At 36.2% G+C, this 19,274-nt stretch overlaps 1 long non-coding RNA gene across 1 annotated transcript in view; it reads right to left on the minus strand.

Annotated features, from left to right (window-relative positions):
* LOC110339374 overlaps positions 1–16,848 on the minus strand; it is a 36,653-nt gene extending 19,805 nt beyond the window's left edge. The window contains exons 1-4 of the long non-coding RNA XR_002381505.1: positions 16,738–16,848; positions 16,560–16,607; positions 8,913–8,976; positions 2,000–2,097 (exon numbers count right to left, since the gene is read on the minus strand). This is a non-coding gene — a long non-coding RNA (uncharacterized LOC110339374). The remainder of the gene's footprint in view (positions 1–1,999; positions 2,098–8,912; positions 8,977–16,559; positions 16,608–16,737) is intronic.
* Between the last annotated feature and the right edge of the window lie 2,426 nt (positions 16,849–19,274).

Raw genomic sequence — 19,274 nt, forward strand, 5'->3', positions numbered from 1 at the left:
GCTCAGTTAACATGGTGTTTTCCTATCAAGAATGAAGTACAATTTCTAGTAACACATAAACTAAGCATGGTGGAATATGCCTGTAATTCCAGTACTATGGAGGTGATGACAAGAGGATCAGATGTTTATGTCACTATGTAGCGAGTTGGAGGACAATTTGAAATATAGAGACATTGTCTTTAAAAGTAAAAATAATTTTAAAAGGATATTTAGGAATGCTCCAAACAATATTTGAATGCATACTTTGATAAAAAGATACCATTTTTATCTGTATTTTTCTCAGGTAGATGCCTATTAAAATGCTTTTAGAATAACATTATCATGTTTGAATTTCTACATGAAGCTACAACGACAGAGTTCAGCTACAGTTTTTGAAGAATGTAGGCAGTAAATAATCTATAGACTATATTTATTAGAATTATACAGAAAACTGCATTGATATGTTAGAATAAAGGTACATAATAAGTAGTAAATAAAATTTTTACATAATTTTTAACTAAGTAAAACATTTTCAAAATGTTCTGAATATGAGACAGGGGTAAATATGGGGGAGGTGGTGGGAGAAGCTGGGAGGAGTGGAGTGGAAGGGGCAAACTGTGGTTGGAGTGCATTGTATGAGAGAAGAATCTATTTTCAATAAAAATTTTAATTAAATAAAGCTGTTATTGACTCAAGTCTAATTTCTCTACTACTGTTATTAATATCTCAGTGAAAGGTGATGTTCTGATCAGATGACAGAAAAAATTACTTTGAATATAGACATTAACAAAAAGTGATAAGACATTACAGTGTTCTTCTGTAAAATGGGGGTAAAAGGTAATTCTACCAACGGGCACAACTTAGAGCAGTACATTTAGTAGGTAACTAAGTCTGGAAATAATATGTTAGTTAGAAAATTAAAAACATGGAAAATTTTGGAAGAGTTATGTAGCTGAATGTTTCTATAAAAGAAGTAGGAGGGCAAAGGGAAAGAGGAGGGGAGGAGAAGGACAGTGATGACAAAGATAAGAGGAAGATATTTGTATTGTCACCAAACACTGTGCTCTTAGCAGAGGAGGGTGTTAAAATTAATCGAACAAGATGGTTTGTTCTGTAGCTATCATTGAGAATTTTTTTCAGATACTTCTGTCTAGTGAACTAGTAAGTTCACAAATAAGAAGACTTTTGTGTGAGTTTGGAGAATAAAGGTACAGAAACAGTAATGGTATTACAAATGGGCTCAGAAACAGACTGCCACTCACCAAAGCTAACTTGACCATGGCCAATTCTAGGTGTCAATTCTTTTATTAGGAGAAGTCAATGCTGAATAATTTCTCAGGGTTCTCCATCAGTCATGTGGTATTAAGTTGGTGTATTTGAATTGCATATGGACCATAGACAGGCTAATGCTTTGTTCTTTCTGAAATAGACAAGTTACTCTGAAATTCAATTTGATGAAGACAATGAATTCTGTCCATCCTATCACCTTTGGACTTAATGAAATATTTTCATGCTTAAGTTTGAGTTATATTTAACTAAAGCAATTTTGTACACAAATGAGGTAAATGAATTATTAAGATTACCAGGGCTTTGTGATATACCAAGCATATTTTTGATACAAGATTCTGATTCCTTCTTACAGAGTATGGTATTAGCAGTCGACAGTGACTCAAGTTGGGCCAATTAGATTCAGTTTTACAGAAAGCAGTCTCTGGTGAATCTGGAATTGTCACATGTAACCTGTCATCTCATACTCTGAAAATGTTGAAATACTGATAGTGTTTTGAAAAATAAAACTGCTATACAGTAAAAGGTATGAAAGTGAGACACAAAAGGTAACTTTTCAGGAACAGAGATAACAAGCAAAAGACAAAATCTTACTGATATCTTGATTTCAGAATTCAGTCCCTCATTACCTGGAGACCTTGAGATATTTCATTTGCTGTATTTATCTTTCTATTGCTGTGACAAAACACCATGACAAAGAAAATTTATAAAAGGATATGTTAATTTAACTTACAGTTTCAGAGGAGTTGAGTCCATGACCACAGAGCAGAGGCATTGCAGCAGAAATAAGGGTTCACATTTCAAGCAAGCAAGACGCCAAAAGAAGGAACACTGAAAAAGGTTTGAGTCTTTTGAAATGTCAAAGTTCATCCCAGGGACATACCTCCTCCAACAAGGCTTCATCTCCTAATCTTTCTCAGATACTTCTACTAACTGGTGCCCAAGTATTCAAACATATGAGCCTAAGTGGGGTACTATGAAATCTACCACATTTGCTGTTTCACTTTTCTTTACTTGTTTTGTTTTGTTTCACCTGATTTGAACTTGGATTAGAGCTTTACGAAAGCAGCTCTCTACCATCATGCTATATCCCCAGTTGAATTTTCTTGTTTAAAGCTGTTTTGTTTTATTTAATTTTTATGAGACAAGATGACATTGAACTTCATCAGTTCCCAGCATCGACATGGTGGGTAACAACTGTCTGTATCTCCAGTTTAGTGGATTCAATGATCTCTTCTGATCTCTGAGTGCAACAGGCATGCACATAGTGCACACATATATAAACAAAACACAAAATAAATAAAGCCTAAAAACAAAAATATATGAGATTCTCCTGCCACAATCTCCTGAAATTACAGGCCTGAACAAACAGCTCTATCTGAAATTTTTAGATTAGTTATATTTCATTGCTTAAATAAGATAAAGATTTATTTTGATGATCAATCTCTTTAGAAAAGTCACCCATATTTTCCAAAAAATAATGAGACAGGTTTTATTATTATAACATAGCAGCATTTTGCTATGGCATTAATGCTTTAAGTCAATGTGTTTGTCACTCTTTTTTTTTCTTTATTATTTGAACATTGAGAATAAAAGTCATGGTGTTTCAGATTTGCTTCATAAAGTTATTTCCATATAGAAGAAAGAGGTAATTCCAGAGATTTATGACAGTAACTAGAAAAGCAGGGTATATGAACTTGGTTCTAATGTATCAGTAGGTGTTTGCCAAAAAGTAAAATGATTTGCTATTTTATTGAAGGAAAGAACGTGCTTTATGTTATCCTTTCAGACTCTCCATTAAGTTGGGTATTCTAATGTCTGACTTTTGTGTATGCTAAGAAAAAGGAAGGAGGACAAAACATATGTTCACTTATGTATATCATTCCTATTTCTCATTGTTGTCACAACCTTTTATAGCTAAAAAGAATACACAGGTCGAGGGTACTTGAATCAGATGTACTCAAACTTTTCAAAGAATTTAGAAAAAATGCATAGAAGTTAACATCTGAGCATGTCAACCTAAGGCATAGATATAGCTCTTGATATCCTGAGCACTGATGTTCCATTCACAAGCAAGATAGTAAATGATCTCTAAATAGCCCATGAACCATACTATAACCCCTTGGGGAAGCTTACAATCTTGTAAGCTTACAAGCTTACAATTGCTGACTTACAATCTTCTTGAATACATTTGTTCTGTCTTGTGGACCTCACTCATGGAAAGGTCATTTAAAGATGCTAGTTTGCAGGTGCTCCATTTTTAATAAGCAGGTCTATCTAACTAGTGAATTCCTGAAAAAACAGGCAGGCTTAAACAACTTTACCAGGAGTACTTTTACATTTCAGATTGCATCATTAAATTTTTTCTCTGTGTTTTCTGAAAACAAGGAAAAAGATACAGATATTACCTCAAATAGAAAAAGTCCTTTGCCTTACAGAAGCTTCTCAGTTTCAGGAGGGCCCATTTATTAATTGTTGATCTCACTGTCTGTGCTACTGGTGTTATGTTCAGGAAGCTGTCTCCTGTACCAGTTCGTTCAAAGGTACCACCCATTCTCTTCTAAGAGGTTCAGTGTGGCTGGATTTATGTTGAGGTCTTTGATCCATTTGGACTTAGTTTTGTGCATGGCGATAAACATGGATCGATCCGCATTCTTCTACATGCCAGCCTCCAGTTATGCCAGCACCATTTGTTGAAGATGCTTTCTTTATTCCATTGTATATTTTTAGCTTCTTTGTCAAAGATCAGATGTTCATATGTGTGTGGGTTAATACCAGGGTTTCAATTCAATTCCATTGGTCTACCTGTCTATTTTTGTGCCAATACCAAGCTGTTTTCAGGACTATAGCTCTATAATAGAGCTTGAGGTCAGGGATGGTGATGCCTCCGGACGTTGCCTTGTTGAACATGGTTGTTTTGGCTATCCTGGGTCTTTTATTTTTCCATACAAAATTGATTATTGTTCTTTCAAGGTCTGTGAAGAATTGTGCTGGGATTTTAATGGGGATTGCATTGAATCTGTAGATTGCTTTTGGAAGGATTGCCATTTTTACTACATTGATCCTACCTATCCAAGAGCATGGGAGATCTTTCCATTTTCTGAAGGCTTCTTTAATTTCTTTCTTTAGAGATTCAAAGTTCTTGCGATACCTGAGATTCGCAGGCAAATGGATGACACTAGAAGAAACCATCCTGAGTGAGGTAACCCAGACACAAAAAGAGAAACATAGCATAGTGTACTCTCTCATATATGGATTTTAGACATAGATCTGGGGAGTGCCAGCCTACAATCGCATGGCCAGAGAGTCTGGGAAACAGAAACTTCATTTAGTGGCTGATCGAAGAAGAGGCAGACTCCCTTGGTTAAGTACTGAGCTGAACTCAAGAAAGCCATTAACAGAGAGGGAGGACTGATGATCAAAGGGATTAAGACTGGGCTGGTTTAACCCCCAGAAACAGCTGACCTGACAAAGGTTAACTCTTGAATCCCAGGCATCAGCCTGGGAATCCAGCATGGGACTGATCAAGACCCCCTGAATGTGTCAGTGAGGAGGCCTAGGTGATCTATTGAGCCTTGGGCAGCAGATCAGTACCCATCCCGAGTATACACACGGACTTTGGACTCCCATCTAACAATGTGAGGTGCACTCTCACCCTGAACTCTTTGGGAAGGGTCTAGGCCCTGTACTATATGAAATGACAGACTATGGATACCCCCATGGAGGGCCTCACCCTCCCTGGGGAAATGAGGGGATAATGGGGGATTGGGGAGAGGGCACGGGAGGAGGGGAGGGAAAGGGAGAGGGACCTGGAACTGACTTGTGAAGCAACCTTTTTTCTTATCTAAATTTAAACTGAAAAATAAAAAAAAGAAAAAGAAATTTAAAAAAAGAAAAAAAAAGTCACAGTTTGATAGAAAATATTTTAGATACATTGATACCTACTCTAGTGTTATTATATTCATGAAAATGCCATGTATATAAAAATAAAAGAGTCACCACACTTATAAAAACTTAGACAAGATTTTCTTAAATATGCATTTTAACATTTACCTTTACCACAGATGCGACTATGCTGGTTATATATCTACATGCACTTCATTTGTTCAAATAGTGTGTAAAAGGATAGAGCTGAGACAAATTTCTCGAGTCATTCTAATCACCATTAGGGCCTGTAGTTATCAGTTTCATCCCGAAAATGAATGGTCTTCTCTCTCCTAATTAGACTGCAGTAGATTGTAGACTGACACATATTTGCACCAGAATGCAATATCAAAAGGATCTCACTGCAAAAAGCACATCCCTTTTTCACTGGAGGTGTAAGATCAGTTGCTGTCTAGATCTATTTTACCTCTATGTATTTACTCCAAAAGTATTCACCAGGTTACAATCATTGAGTTTCACTAATATTTGCTGTTCCCTGGGCAAACAAATAGAATACCACAACTAAAATAAACTCTCTTTTCCACAGAGACTACAATTCAAAAACACAGTAGGTGCTTACCACCTCAGATAGTAGCAAATCTTATGTATATATGTACCGGTGGGGTCATTTGTTTTGTTTTGTTTTGTTTATTTCAACCAGACATAAAATAAAGTTTTTGGGAAGAGGTAACCTCAACTAAAGAATCATCTCTACCATATTTGCTGTGAGGCATTTTCTTAATTAATGATTAAAATGTGAGGGCCCAGCTCACTGTGGGAAGTTCCACCCATGGGCAACTTCTTTGCATTGGAATATCTGAATTGTTGGATCACTATCCTTGTACTTTTGGACTAATATTGAATAAAATAAGGGACACCAGTACATCAACACTTTGATATTATGGCAAACAATCAACTGAAATGGATACTGAGTTACCAACAGGTGAGCATGTTACAAAATGTGTTTATGCTGACCAAGCGGATACTAGACCTTCCAGGTGGGATGGCTCTAGATAGCAAACGATTCTGTATATGACATAGGCAGTATATTATTTAGATTTCATTATTAACTGTCTATTTTTAGAATTTTCCATTTAAACTTCTTGGACTATGTTGTTAATACATAATTGGAATGAGGAGAAACTGAAACTTAAACTAATTAAGGGTGGTTACTGCACAGTGTTCAAATTACATGACATATTATTGGAATGTTAAAAGGTAGTACCTTAATCCTGACTTTGAGGTGGAGATAGTACTTTTATATAATAAATACAGATGCTAAACATCAACCTGGTAACATAGATATACTACCATAAATGAATCTATTAGTTATTTCACATTTAACATACTTTTATTAAGAAGCTTTCTATGTCATGCGCTTCATTAAGTTATAAAAATTACATGTGTGTTGGGGGTAGATATGATCAAAGTACATTGCATACATGTCCAAAATTCTCAAAGAGTAAGCAAGGAGTATTAAAATATACATAGTCCTGGAACATAGATACTTTGGAGAGAAGAATTAATGTGTCAATGATTGTATCAGACAACAGAACTAAAAGATACTAAAACATGTTAGAAATACACATCAGATTTTGAGAAAACATAGAATAAAGTGTCCTTAGTCCTCTCCAGGAGGAACAGGAGAGTTTAATAATGGAAGGGGGCTGGAGAGATGGCTCAGAGGTTAAGAGCACTGACTGCTCTTCCAGAGGTCTTGAGTTCAATTCCCAGCAACCACATGGTGGCTCACAACCATCTACAATTCAATCTGGTGTATATGTAATAAATAAATAAATCTTTAAAAAATGGAAGTAGCACATAACTGGAACCTGGACAATTATAATTTACAAACATTTTTATTTATGTTTATCCTAGGAAGAGAGAAAATATAGCAAATATATAGGAAATTTGCAGACCCTAGAATGTTAGTAGGGAAGCAATCATCTGGTAAATTTGGAGCATGCGTTACTAGGAAGAATTAAATAAAAGGTAAATATTAAGAAAAAGATGTAGGGGGCATGAATGGAGTTGGAAGAAGTAGATTTGGGACATGGGAGAGAAAAAGAGGAAGGGAGAAAGTGGTATAATTATATTTTACTTAAAATATATAAAACAGATATTCTCAGGAAGAAGATATTTTTAGATTATAATATCCTTGAATTATAAGATTCCAAATTTTACAAAAAGTATGTGTTTTAGGATAGTATAAGAGAGGAAGATATGAAGTGGTATAAAATCATGAGATCCAGCAAATTTGTCTCTATGTCTAAATTTTCTCTGCACTTGAAATAAGGACTACTGCTATTCTGATACTTAAATGGTATTTGTATGATTAATAATAAAGGTGGGCTATTTAAAATGTTATGTTTTAACTATTTAAATTATTTTAAACAATTTTCAGTTCATGATATCAGAATCTGAATAATTTGTAGAAGTATGAATGTGGTATTAAAGAAATGTGAAGACTAGTTAGGATGATATTGTTATAATTCAACTAGGAAATATTTAGACATGAAAAAGGAGTAGAAATAAAAATGATCCCCACTCTTGGACAGGAAGAAGCAAAGGAAGTATAAAGGTATACAAGACACCTGAAATATTTTTATGCACACTTAGGAGTGTTGCAAAAACCAAAACAAAAGGTGCAAACGGGTATTCTATGTTTGTCTGCACTTGAAAGAAATGTTGACATTGTCAGAAAATATGTAAATTCCTTTCCAAGCTTGTATTGTATAATATGCCATTAGCATGTTATTGGTTAGCTCTTGCTATCAGGTCCTCTTTACAACATGTAGCCTCACTTGATATACTTTCCCTTTTGTTTGTATTTACTTGAATCTTGCCAACAGAAGGTTGAGACCTTGTGAACAGATGGTTGAGTCTGGGACAAGGTAGTCACTTGGCTAGCTATCTGTCTCCTGATTAAACACACACCTATGCTAATCTACCTCTACTTGTTGAAGAAATGCTACCCTATCTTGTTACCATCTCAACCTGTAAATACTTTATATCCTGGGGAGTAGTTGGAAATAATTGCTGGAAATAATACATCATTTAATCACTTTCTATCTGAAGAAAAAAAATAACAGAGTTTTAAACACTGCTTATTCTCTACTGAAGACTAAATTCATTCATGCTAATACATATTTAGATTAAGATATAACAGAAAATAATGTGGTGATAATGAAACTAGATATAGACTAATCCACTAAAATATTCATAAATGCTAATTCTAGCTAACAGAACATCTATTTCTCTATTGTTTCTTTTGCTAGTTTTTTTCAGACTAAAGATTGCTAATAGATATGAAAATGAATACTCATCATTATAACCAATAGGAACTATGAACTTTATAAACACATAAATAATATTGAAAATGCTATCAAAAGCAGTAGAAAAAAACATCATTTCTGATTTTAGAGGAAAATTCAAATGATGCTTAACCTAGCAATACTTACATAATCAACACTTAATGAGCTGCAATATGCATCACTCCTCTTAATTTCCAGCAGGTATTAAAAGTTCATAAAATTATGTTATTTTAAGCAAGAAAAATCTCATAACTATTACAGAGAGGCAAAACTTACCATAATAAGATTTTCCCCCTTCCTGACATTCTAAATACCTATAATTTTAGTCACTGAGACCCTGTGTAAAGTTTTACTAGCATAAAGCTGAAGTGCCTTATTATCTTTGCTATTTATAGTGCACAGATTCACCTGATATCTGGGTCTCTGGCATCCTTGTTTTCAAAGCCAGTATCACGAGTGCAGGGACAACATCCTGTATAAACAGAATATATAATTGGCCTTTGATTAAGTAAAGAGCATAGCTAAATTTATTCATGTCAAAATCACTATTTTAAAGTTAAAGGGAAATTGATACACAATAGATAAATCAAACTTATAATGGAATTTCAAAATATATGGTTAGAATTTGTGTATACAAAGGTCTACACATTTTCATTTAATTCCTTCACTACATGTGACCCAAATGGGTCTTGGAATGCCTTGGCAAAAGCTGAACTTGGGGAAACAATATGTGTATTGATCTTGGTACCCCCAGCACCTAGTTAAATTCCTGCTTTATAGAGGAGGCTGAACAGATTTCAAAATGTGGAATACGTGTTTATATATTCTATGGTAAGTGCATCTACTTGTAAAAAATAAGAGTTTAAAGCTTTTGGGGATTGAAGATGCAGGTCTGTGGTAGAGTACTTGTACAAGACTGAAAGATAAATCCCCAGCACAACAAGTATACATTCTAAAGTGTATTTATTTTTACTCATTTCATAATAAAGTAAAAAGAGCATAACTCATGCTTCCCAGATGTAAATCATTCCTAGTTGACCTATTGGTTGTTTGCCACAATCTTTGTTAAACATTACTACCGAACTAACATCATTGCTGAATTATCCCTTAATTTTCATTTAAATGAATTTTGGCTCCTTTTGAAACATAATGTCCATGAAATTAGAAATATTATACTTTATATTTTATCACACATAAAAGTAATAACTTTAAAAATTAAAATGTTCTTGCATCTTATGTACCTAATATACATGTGCATTCATTCATATGTCCTTCAATTTGTTTTACCAGTGATTTAAATCTCATAGACCTTTCATTTTCTTGTTTAAATGTATACATAAATTATCTTGTTGTTCTTAGATGTGGAATTGTTTCTTCATTTCCAAAGCTAATTGTTAGAATGCAAAAAGTTAATTATTACTTTATTAATTAATTATAATTAGCCAGGAATGCTAATTATTTTCAAGTTTTATCACATACAAAATTAATTGAAAATGGATCAGACAACTAAAGTCACTGATCAAAATCGCTAAAAAACAGGTTGGCACATTGATGTATTTTCATGATACTTAAAGGAAACCAGTAATAATCTCATATGATAAAAAATTTTTCTACAAAAAAAGAAGAAAATCAACATCTAGTGAGATGGCCATGTGATTTTTGCTTTTCAGCTTGATTACATGGTAGATTAAATTGATGTATTTTCGTATGTTATACCATGCCTTCATCCCTGGGATAAAACCTACTTGATCATGGTGGATGATTTTTCTGATGTGTTCTTGGATCCAATTTGCCAGTATTTTACTGACTATTTCTGTAACAATGTTCATGAGGGATATTGGTCTGAAGTTCATTTTCTTAGTTGTGTCTTTTTTGTGGCTTGGGGATCAAGGTTATTGAAACCTCGTAAAAAGAATTTGACAATGACCCTTCTGCTTCTATTGTATGGAATATTTTGAGGAGAATTGGTATAAGTCATTCTTTGAATTTCTGTTAGAATTCTACACTGAGGCCATCTGGGCCTGGGCTTTTTTGGCTTGGGAGACTTTTGGTAACTGCCTCTATTTCCTTAAGAGTTATAGGTCTATTTCAATTGTTCATATGTTCTTAATTTAATTTTTGCAAGTGGTATCTATCCAGAAAATTGTCCATTTTCTTTAAATCTTTGAATTTTGTGGAGTACAGGTTTTCAAAATATGACCTGATGATTCTCTGGATTTCCTTGGAGTCCATTGTTATTCCCCCCTTTTCATTTCTGATTTTGTTAATTTGCATGTTCACACTCTGGCATTTGGTAAGTATGGATAAAGGTTTGATTATCTTGTTGATTTTCTCAAAGAACCAACTCTTTGTTACATTGATTCTTTGTATTGTTTTCCTAGTTTCTACTTGATTGATTTCAGCCATCAATTTGGTTTTTCCCTGGCATCTGCTCCTCTGAGATGAGTTTGCTTCTTTATGTTCTAGAGCTTTCAGTTGTACTGTTAATTATCTAGTGTAACCATTCTCCATTTTCTTCATGCTATGAGCTTTCCTCTTAGCACTGCTTTCAAAATGTCCCATAAGTTTGTGTACGTTATGTCTTCATTTTCATTGACTTCTAGGTAGGCTTTAATTTCTTTGACACAGGAATGGTGCAATTGGCCATTATTTAATTTCCATGATGTTGTAGGGTTTCTACAATTGGTGTTGATATTGAATTCTAACCTTAAATTATGGTGGGCAGATAAGATACATGGAGTTATTCCACTTTTAAAAAAAACCATTCATGACAAAGGTCTTGGAAAGATCTGGGATAACAGGAACATACCTAAACATAAAAAAGCTATATACAGCAAACCAACAGCCAACATCAAACTAAATGGAGAGAAACTCAACGCGATTCCTCTAAAATCAGGAACAAGATGAGGCTGTCCCCTCTCTTAATATCTCTTCAATATTGCACTTGAAATTCTAGCTAGAGCAATAAGACAACAATAGGAGATCAAGGGGATACAAATTGGAAAGGAAGAGGTCAAACTTTCACTATTTGCAGATGATATGATTGTTTACATAAGTGACCCAAAAATCTCTACCAGAGAACTCTTGCAGCTGATAAATACCTTCAGCAAAGTGGCAGGACACAAGATCAACTGAAAAAAAATCAGTAGCCCTACTATATACAGAGATAAAAGGGCTTAGAAATAAATCAAAGAAACACCTCCCTTTACAATTGCCACAAACAACAAAAAATACCTTGGAGTAATGCTAACCAAACAAGCAATCTACAGATTCAATGCAATCCCCATCAAAATCCCAGCACAATTCTTCACGGACCTTGAAAGAACAATTCTCAACTTTATATGGAAAAGCAAAAGACCCAGGATAGCCAAAACAACCCTGTTAAACAAATCAATGTCTGGAGGCATCATCATCCCTGACTTCAAGCTCTACTATACAGCTATAGTCCTGAAGTCAGCTTGGTATTGGCACAAAAATAGACAGGTAGACCAATGGAATCCAATTGAAGACCCCAATATTAACCCATATGTGTAGGAACACCTGACCTTTGACAAAGAAGCTAAAATTATACAATACAAAAATCCAGCCACACTGAACCTCTTAGAAGAGAAATTGGGAGGTATCCTTGAACAAATTGGTACAGGAGACTGCTTCCTGAACATAACACAAGTAGAACAGACACTGAGATTGACAATTAATAAATGGGACTTCATGAAACTGAGAAGATTCTGTAAGGCAAAGGACACAGTCAATAAGACAAAAAGGCAGCCCAAAGAATGGGAAAAGATATTCACTAACCACACATCTGACAGAGGGCTGATCTCCAAAATTTACAAAGAAGTCAAGAAGCACGTCTCCAAAGTACCAAAGGATCCAATTAAAAAGTGGGGTACAGAACTAAATAGAGGAGTGTAAAATGGATGAGAGACACTTAAGAAAGTGATCAATATCCCTAGCCATCAGAGAAATGCAAATCAAAACAACTCTGAGATACCAACTTACTCCTGTCAGAATGGCTAACATCAAAAACACCAAAGACAATTTATGCTGGAGAGGATATAGACAAAGGGCAACACACCTCCACTGCTGGTGGGAGTGCCAACCCGTTAAGCCACTTTGAAAATCAGTATGGAGATTCCTCAGGAAAATGGGAATCAGTCTACCACAAGACCCAGCAATTCCACTTTTAGGCATATATCCAAAAGATGCCCATTCATACAACCAGGATGTCTGTTCCACTGTGTTCATAGCAGCATTATTTGTAATAGCTAGTACCTGGAATCAACCTAGATGCACCCCCAAATGAAGAGTGGATAGAGAAAATGTGGTATTTACACAATGTTGTACTACTGAGCAGAAAACAAAAACAATGGAATTTTGGAATTTGCAGGCAAATGAAATGCACTAGAAGAAACCATCCTGGATGAGGTAACCCAGTCACAAAAAGGCAAACAAGGTATGAACTCACTCATATATGGATTTTAGACATGGATCAGGGGAGTACCAGCCTACAATCCCAGTGCCAGAGAGTCTGGGAAACAGGAAGAACTCTAAGAGAAATATGCATAGTACCCAGAGAAGAGGAATGAGGCAAGATTTTCTGAGCAGATTGGGAACATGTGGTGATGGGAGGGAGCTGGGAAAAAGAGAGGGAGAGAAAAGGAGGGGAGAGGAGGACATGGGAGAGCAGGAAGTTTGAGTCAGTGGAAGAATAGAGGAGAGCAGGATGAGAGACACCATAATAGAGGGAGTCATGGTAGGTTTGAGGAGAGATCTGGCACTAGTGAGATTCCCAGAGATCTATAAGGATAGCACCAACTGGCAAACTGATCAATAGTGAAGAGACTGCATCAAAAGCCCCTCCCTGATAATGAGCTTAATGACTACCTTATATGCCATCCTAGAACCTTCATCCAGTGACAGACAGAAGCAGAGGCAGACACCCACAGCTAAACACTTAATGAACTCCTGGAACCCAGTGACAGATAGGGAGGAGTGATGAGCAATGGGGTAAAGACCGGGCTGTTGAAACCCACAGAGACAGCTGAACTGAACAAGGGGAGAGCTCTTGGACTCCAGACTGATGGCTGGAGGCCAGCATGGGACTGATCCAGACCCTCTGAATGTGGGTGTCACTGAGGAGGCCCAGGCAATCTATGGGGCCTTGGGTAGTAGATTTATCCCTGGCATATAAATGGACTTAGGGTGCCCATCCCATAATGAGGATACCCACAGGGACAGCGGACCTGACCTAGTAGGAGCTCACTGACTCCAGACTGACACCTTGGTTACCTGCATGGGACCGAATAGGGCCCTCTGAATGTGGGGGACAGTTGTGTGGCTTGGGCAGTCTCTGAGGTCACTGGCAGTAGGACCAGGATTTATCCCTAGTGTTTGAACTAGCTTTTTTGAGCCAACTGTCTTTGCAGGGATACATTGCTCTGTCTAGATATAGGGGGCAGAGCCTTGGTGCTGCCTCAAAGAGATGCACCAGACTTCATTCACTCCCTACAGAAAGCCTCACCCTCTCTGAGGAATGGATGGGGTGAAATTAGGGGAAGGTGGGGAAAGCTGGAGGAGGATTGGGAGAGGGAACTAGGATTGGTATATACAATGAAAAAAGATTGTTTTAAAATGAAAAAAATCATGTATTAAAAAAAACTTGTTCTTATATTTTTGGTTGTGAGCCTAGCCTTTAATGGCTGAGCTATCCATCCCAGCACTTGGGAGGCAGAGGCAGGCGGATCTCTGTGAGTTCGAGGCCAGCCTGGTCTGCAGAGCGAGTTCCAGGACAGCTTCCAAAACAGTACAGAGAAACCCTGTCTCAAAAAAATTGTTCTTAAAAAATTCAAAAAATCAGAAAAAGGGAAACATTTGTATGTTTTTCAAAGGAAAAGTACATTTGAATAGACATTATAAAAACTCCATAGACCATGACCTGCAGAATCAACTAAGCAGGGCTCATAGGGGCTCACAGAGACGGAAGTGAACATCAGGGAGCCTGCATGGAACTCACCTAGGTCCTCTACATATATGTTATGGTAGGATTGCTGGGTGTTCTTGCCTGATCTTGGAACCCTTTTCCTCCTAGTGGGTTGCTTTGTCTACCCTTGATATGAGGGTAAGTACCTGGTCTTATTGTAACTTTTACCAGTGAATCTGAGGCAGACAGAAGGTATGGAGGAGCAACTGGGGAAAGTAGAGGGAGGGAAATTTGTAGTCAGGATGTAATATATGAGAGAATATTTAACTGCCATAGAAGTTTTTCAAAAGCCTAAAACTAAAATGACACATAATCTACCAGTCCTTCTCCAGGGTCTTATATCCAAAAGGACTGAAATAACTGTGCTGAAAAAAAGTCATCACTTTTGTGTTATATCAATGGATCAATATATGAGGACAAATTGACACATATCAAGAAAATAAAATAGTATTCATTCTTATAAAGACAAAGGTAATGCTGCCATGTGCCAAAGCATGGAGAAATGAAAATCACTATGCTCAAGAAAGAAGCTTGGCACAGAAAGAAACTACTACACAAATTCACCTGCATATTGAGTCTAAACATACATGGTTAAATTATAGTGCCAAAGTGAATTAACGATACTTGAGGATGTAAAGGAGGAGAAGAGAGAGACTGGAAAATCATGGGAGAAAGGGTACAAAGTTTAAAATTTATATGGCAAAAAAATGTTGAGACCTATTACGCAGCAAGTGATGATAGTCAATAATAACGTATCATGTATTTCAAATAGAAAAGAGTAAAGTTAAGTGTCTCATCACAAAAATGAATAAGCAAGGTAGAAGTTATGTTAACTAGTTCTGGCTGGAAAGTTCAATAAATTAAATTATTTGCACATATACTCGGACACAAGTAGAAATTTATGTGCTTACAATTTATCCCTAAAGAGATGTGTTTTCACCGTACTTCCATGTTCCTACAGAATGTGCTCTATCACTTGATAAATATGGTAAAAATTGGCTAGAACATTTTCTTCTTCCGGAGTTTACAGTTATAGCCCCTGTTTTAAGTTTTTAGAGTGCATTACTTGAAGTATTTTCTAAAACATATGATATTGAACTTTCTTAAAATGAAAATCTGGACAATCACAGACTAAAGTAGAACAAGAATCATTTAAGGCCAAGAGAGAGAGAAAATTAAACCAGGACATCAGATGCAATGACTATAGTTTGGCAATTAACTGGGCACAAAGGTATCTGGTAATGAATATGCAAAGAGGGAAATATAGTGTATCTGTATCAGCCATTAGGTTATAAGGCACTGAGAAGTAAAGAACACAATGTTTTCAACTGTGGATCTACCAATTGCATGTTATACATGGTTTGTCCAATGAAATATTAATGAAAGTACCATCTCTACTGCTGAGAAAAAACTACAAGGGACACCATGCTACATATGGCTATTTTCATTCTCCCTCTGACCTTAGACTGTTCATTCAGTTTTGTTCTCAAAAGGAAAATACAGAGTAGCCTTGTATTTTACCAATCAAAGTAAGAATGATGCAAGAACAATAAACTTGCATTACTGGAAGCTACTGAAACCTAAGAATAATGATACATTACTTATTGCATAGTTAGGTAAATGTTGACTTATTTGCAAAATTTGCTAGAAAGAAACCTTCCAAGATTTTATGAATTTACTCTCATGAGCTTGTTTTCTGCCATCATATTCTATGGAAAATAGCTTACATCTTATATCTATAATTCAAAAGTGAACGGCACTATTGGGAGATGTGACCTTGTTGGAAAAAGTGTATCACTGTGGAGACAAGCATTGGGGTCTCTTTTTCTCAAGCTCCCCTCATTGTGACTCTCAGTTAACTTCCTGTTACCTGTAAGACATAGCACTCTCAGCTCCAGCACTATATCTGTGTTTACACCACCAAGCTCCCTGTCATGATGATAATGGACTGAACCTCAGAAACTGTAAGCCGCCCCCTCAATTAAATGTTTTCCTTTATAGGAGTTGCCACGGTCACAGTGTCTCTTCACAGCAATAGAAATCCTAATTAAGACAGAAAGACAAGATTTTACCTTCCAGGTGAAACTGAAGAAGTTTTTTCTTTAATGAAACTTAGTCACCTAGGGAAAAAATATTTGATGTTTATGAGCCATAAACATAAATGAGAACTGCTAGCAAAACAAACAAACAAAACAAAAACACAGAAATAGATCTAATTAGATGTCTCAACTGATAAAGGTGCTTGTTTACCACTTAATCCTGTATCCCATAGTAAAAGGAGAGAAGTGAGTGAGTTCCACAAGTTGTCTTCAGACCTCCTCACATACACTATGGATGCATGCGCTTACATGCACACAAACACACACACCACAATATCTGTAATACAAATGGAAAAATTTTAAATCAGATAAATATGAATAAATCCCAGAGCTTTTCTGTTCCTTAATTCTTACATAGGAATAACCAAAAATAAAGGTATTAGTAGAGACATGCGGGGAAACTATGATGTAGAAGTGAAACCTCACTATCCAAGTGGAATACCAAAAAGTAATACCAAAAGAAAAAGAGGGTGCTTTGGATTAACGCAGGGCTTCACAAATGCTACGCAAGTGTACTGGAGATACATTCCCCACACATTTCTGTCTTATCTCAGTGGTAGAGGGTTGGCATACCACATACAAGCCCCTGGGTTGATTCCTAGCATTATAACACACTCACATTTTCTGAACCATTAGAAAGTAAACAGCATATACTACAACAATTTTCTCCAGATGTCTCAGCCTGTATTTCTCAAGGATAGAAATAATCTAATAGTTCACATAAAGACATTAACATTAAGACCAAACAACATCTCTTTTAGAATCCATGTTCCAATGGAATCTATTAGTGTGATATTTTGTTTTAAAGCATTTTATTTCTTCAAAAAAGAGTTAAGTCACCCTGTCTTCATAATCTGGAAATGTCATTTATGATATGCATTGTGAGTTATGTAAATGCTTTGCTAAAATCTTGTTTTCACAAAAACGTAGATTTGTAGATAAACCAGTATAAGCTGTAGTTTTCCTACTATACCCCCCTTAGGTCCATTCACAGTCCTGGACATAAAGCATGATCTTGGGGTGCTTCACTTAGTAGCAGTGAGGCCCATTCTTGTCCTTACATGCTCTTAACCTACCTAAGTGGTCCTCTTTGCCCTGGGCACAATCGGTAAACATCTCAGGCTTCTTGTCTGAAATTCTGTGATGAACAGCTTATTCCAATTTAGAGGTAGTCTTAGAAATGAGAACAAGATTTGTTTTTCTCCTAATCAATTGATAGGATAAAATCTAAGATCATGAGTTAAAAAATGATGAGAAAATTCTGAAGTCATTGGACACAGGCTTTCCCAACATATGTTATCTTAGGATTTATTTAATATATCTTGTAGAAAAAATAATAATGCAATTAGGATCAATTTGGCCCATAACAGGCTCTAGCTATTCTTAAGGGGAACATCTAAATAAATTACTTTTCAATTGAAAATAACATTGGATTGGGAAGTACCATTAGATACTCAAAGATGAATACACTAAGGAGTTAATTTGACCAAAGAATCATATGATGTCACAGACATAACCAAGGAGAAAATGTCTTCATCTTGAAATACATTAATATGCCTGTCAGACAGTCTGATTAAAATGACTTATCAGAGAATATTTTTATCCAAAAATGGAAGTCATGCAGTGAGTGGTATGTGGAGCATGGTCATTTTTGCTGATTCAAATGACATGGAGTTTCCTACAGATGAGATTGTAGAAGGTCTACCACACTGAGGAAATTCTTTTAAAATTGTGGGCATGGTACATGCCTTTAATCCCATCACTGGGAAGGTAGAGGCAGGCAGATTTTTGTGCGTTTGAAGCCAATCTGGTCTACAGAGTGAGTTCCAGTACATCAGGGTTATTACACAGAAAAACCCTATACTCCCTCCCCACCAAAAAACAAAAAGACATGCTACAAAACAACTTCAAGATGAACCAAGGTTACATAGTGAGACCCTGCCTTAAAATAAATAAATATGGCTACAAAAAGAGAAAACTGTGGCTCCCATCCCAGCAGGAGCCAATGCCCCCTAACATCCTAGTCTCATTCTCCACCCACAGGAAGAGGGAAACCAGGAGCCTAGGGATGGCTACTGCGACTCCCATACCAGCAGGAGACAATGCATCCCAGCATCCTAATCCATTTCTCCAAAAATGGGACAAGGAAGAGGAGAGCTACCAGAGTATTGGACTTGCTTGTACCCACTAAAAGTGAATCCTAGTCCTGTACCCACCAGGAGAGGAAGAGGCTCATTCTGCACCCACTGGAAGAAGGGATGGGAAAGAGATGATATAAAAACACACTCAGCAACAGAAAAACAAATATGACACCACCAGAGTCTAGAGACTCTATACCAGCAAATTCGAACATTCCGATGCAAATGAAGCAGAAGACAATGACCTTAAAAACAACTTCATGAAAACAACAGAGGTCTTCAAAGAGGATACAAGAAAATCCCTTAAAGAGATGAAAGAAAAAACAAACCAAAAAAATGCAAAAACTGGAGGAAAAGACAAAGCAAAAATTGCAAGGAACAATTCAAACACTTCGAGGGTTGAAAGCTGGAAAAGAGACGATGAAAAAACACAGTCTAAAATAATGCTGGAAATAGAAAAGCTGGGCAAATGGTCAGGAACTACAGATGCAACAATAAACAAAAGAATACAAGAGATGGAAGACAGAGCCTCTGGTGTTGAGATACACTA

The sequence above is a fragment of the Mesocricetus auratus genome, unplaced genomic scaffold (genome assembly GCF_017639785.1).
Source record: "Mesocricetus auratus isolate SY011 unplaced genomic scaffold, BCM_Maur_2.0 Super-Scaffold_100003, whole genome shotgun sequence".
Lineage (NCBI taxonomy): Eukaryota > Metazoa > Chordata > Mammalia > Rodentia > Cricetidae > Mesocricetus > Mesocricetus auratus.